A 3,485-nucleotide genomic window follows, 5' to 3' on the forward strand; every position below is an offset into this window, starting at 1 on the left:
CAGAGACAGAATGTGAGTGGGTTAGGGGAAGAGAGAGAGGGAGACACAGAAGCAGAAGCAGGCTCCAGGCTCTGAGCTGTCAGCACAGAGCCCGACGCGGGGCTCGAACTCACAAGCTGTGAGATCATGACCTGAGCCGAAGTCAGACGCTCAACCGACTGAGCCACCCAGGCTCCCCCAGAAGTGGCCTTTATTATGTTGAGGTATGTTCCCTTTAAATCCACTTTGTTGAGAGTTTTTATGTGAATGGATGTTGAATCTTCTTAAATGCTTTTTCTGCATTCATTGAGATGATCATATGATTTTTATCCTTTGTTTTGTTGTTGTGATGTATCATATTGATGATTTGCAAATGTTGAACCATCTTTGCATCCCTAGAATAAATCTTACTTGATCATGATAAATGATCCCCTTAATGTATTATTGAATGTGAGTTGCTAATATTTTGTTTAGTATTTTTGTATCTATATTCATCAAGGATGTTGACCAGTAATTTTCTTTTTTTCTGTGGTGTCTTTGTCTGGTTTGGGTATTGGGGTAAGGCTGGCCTTAAAGAATGTATTTGGCAGTTTTCCTTTCTCTTCTGTTTTTTTTTTTTAAATACTTTGAGTAGAATAGGTATTAGTTTATCTTTACATGTTTGATAGAATTCACCTGTAAATTTGTCTGATCCTGGACTTATATTTTTGGTAGTTTTGATTACTGATTTAGTTTCATTCTTAGTAATCAGTCTGTTCAGATTTTCTATTTCTTCCTAGTTTAGTTTTAGGAGTTATCTGTTTCTAGGAATTTATTTTTTCTATATTGTCTAATTTGTTGACATATAACTTTTTTTGTTGTATTCTCTTATAATTCTTTGTATTTCTGTGGTGCCAGTTGTTACTTCTCTTTCATTTCTGATTTTATTTATTTTAATTCTTTCTTTCTTTCTTTCTTTCTTTCTTTCTTTCTTTCTTTCCTTGATGAGTCTGGCTAAGGATTTATCAATTTTATATTTTCAAAGAACAAGCTCTTGGGGCACCTGGGTGGCTCAGTTGGTCGAGCATCCAACTCTTGATTTCAGCTCAAGTCATGATCCTAGGGTTATGGGATTCAGCCCTGTGTCAAGCTTCATGCTGAGCATGGAGCCTGCTTGAGATATTCTCTCTCTCTCTCTCTCTCTCTCCCTCCCTCCCACCCTCCCTCCCTCCCTCTCCCTCTGCCCCTTTCTCCTGCTCATGCTTACTTTCTCTCTAAAATTAGAAAAAGAAAAAGAACAAGCTTTGGTTTCATTGTTTTTTTCTATTGTTTTTAAAGCTCCATGTCATGTATTTCTGCTCTGATATTTATTATCTCCTTCCTTCTACTCACCTTAGGTTTTGTTTGTTCTTCTTTTTGTAGTTCCTTAGGTATAAGATCAAATTGTTTACTTGAGCTTTTTCCTATTTCTTGGGGTAGGACTGTGTCACTGTATCCTTTTTGGTTGGGCCTATGAACAACCTGTTTTTTAACATTTGCCCTAGTGATATTCTTTAAGACATATTTATTAACAGAGAAAGTAAGGAGGCAATCAAACATTATTTGGCCCTAAATCTCTAATCAATATTTTCAGCCATCATCTTACTTATGTGAGATAATACAACCTTTTCTGAGCAATCTTGGATTTCCTAGGGTCTAGATGAATATATAAGAGTTGCTGTGACCTCCATTCCAGAGTAACAGAAGGATCTAGCTAGCATCCCTTGTGGGAAAAGTGATATTGCTGAAATGCTATGGATGGACTGTTAGAGAAAGAGGTCAGGGCTATGCTGTTCGGATATCTTTGAAAGATACCTTTTTGAAAGAAAGTACTATGATGAGGAGGCATGGTGTTCTCTCCTGAGCATGCAGCTGGCTTCAAGTTGCTTCCACAATTGCCTCTTGCCATTGATGATCATTCTTTTCCTCCTTTGGGGAAGTAAGAGGGAGATGATACAGTCTGAGTGGTTTCTGTTGAAAAAAAGAAAGAATGGAAAGATGAGCTACATAATATTAATTAGGAAATTGCCGTGGTAACAGAAATAGAAGTGTGGGTTGTCTTGAGCCTATCAGTGGGTCAGTTTCTGGAGATAACAATGATGATAAAATGTTTTGGAGACATTCAGGTTTTGTTGATCATTGCAAAAAACATAGGATGTCCAGGAGCCTAGGTTCTGTTTTTTTTGTTCTGTATATTTGTATACATTTTAGTAAGTCAGTTAACTTTCTTATAAATTATTTTCTTCCTTTAGTTAGGATAAAAATATCTGATCTCCCTATCTCACAAATTCATTTATTGGAAAAAGAAAATAAAGGATCTAAAAATGTTCTAAAAACTTAAAGCATTATGTCAATGATATACTGTATAAGGGAGAGACCATGTTGTTAAAATGTGGCCACTGTTACTAGATGGTCACATTAACACTGAAGTTCACAGTAAGTCCTACGCAGTTCATTCCGAAAAGGTTAGGAGAATACTGATGAGTGCTTATTGTTGAGCTTGGAAGTTAATAACACACTAAAACCTACTATTAATACTCTAAAAACTGCAAAAATGTATACTTGGCAATAGGTTTTGGCCAGTTGACACTCAGTTATTTTCAGCTGGCTGAACATGGCTAAATTTTTAATTTTGTATTTTTTATATTAAAAACCTTTTTGAATGTTTTAATCAAGATCATAGTTAGTCTTTTATTTCAGCTAGTCTAATTAGCTAATGGAGCATGCTCTAGCAGGTAGGCTGAAATGATCAGATAACATAATAAGAAGAAGGTCAAAATATATTTCCTAGCAATCATTCCATCAGATATTTTAGTCCTCACCAGATACTTTTAGACATTCATGTCTGAATGTCTATTTTAGATTAATAATCACTTCATTTTTATGTTATCTTGACATTAAACAGACTCTTTATTTTTGAAGATGATTTACATTATGTCTTGATGACAGTGTAACTAGTTCAAGGTATGTTAGTGTTATTCTGCTCTTACAGTTGCTATAAAATATAATTTAATATCATGATCCTGTATTGAATTAGTGTATATTTTGATTCATAAAATAATTCTAAGAACAATTATGTGAAAGTAAAAAGGTTTAATTTTTCAAGGATTGTATTACTCAGAAATACTAATGAACATGGCTATTAGCCAAATTCTTGCTTCAATTCTTGCTTCACCTGTATAGCAGTATTAAATCATAGATATCTCAAATAATATTTGTAGCAATAAGCATGTAAGTAATTAGTCTTATCCATTGTAAATTTCATTTTGCTAATAAAAATCATTTAAATCGTTTATCTGTGTGGAGTCCCTTCTTCCTTTTTTCTTTTTTAATTTTTTTTAGGCCTTTGTGTTTTTCTATGGCATTAAAGGTACAAGTGGCAACACTATTGAACCCACAGAGAACTGTGGTCACACCCACACCTGCTGTGGAGCATCTACTGAGAAACTGAAGTGTCATGACACGTAGGTGGCCAGGCCCCACCCAGG

At 35.0% G+C, this 3,485-nt stretch overlaps 1 non-coding gene across 1 annotated transcript; it reads left to right on the forward strand.

The window, feature by feature from the left end:
- The first annotated feature begins 1,756 nt into the window (after positions 1-1,756).
- Positions 1,757-1,966, forward strand: LOC124523809 (small nucleolar RNA U3). Its single transcript, XR_006965106.1, has one exon. It is a non-coding gene; the product is annotated as a small nucleolar RNA U3 (small nucleolar RNA).
- Positions 1,967-3,485: the final 1,519 nt, after the last annotated feature.

This window comes from Lynx rufus, unplaced genomic scaffold (assembly GCF_022079265.1).
Source record: "Lynx rufus isolate CCGP_SWC_20201006 ecotype Redwood Valley unplaced genomic scaffold, mLynRuf1.p SCAF_1, whole genome shotgun sequence".
Lineage (NCBI taxonomy): Eukaryota > Metazoa > Chordata > Mammalia > Carnivora > Felidae > Lynx > Lynx rufus.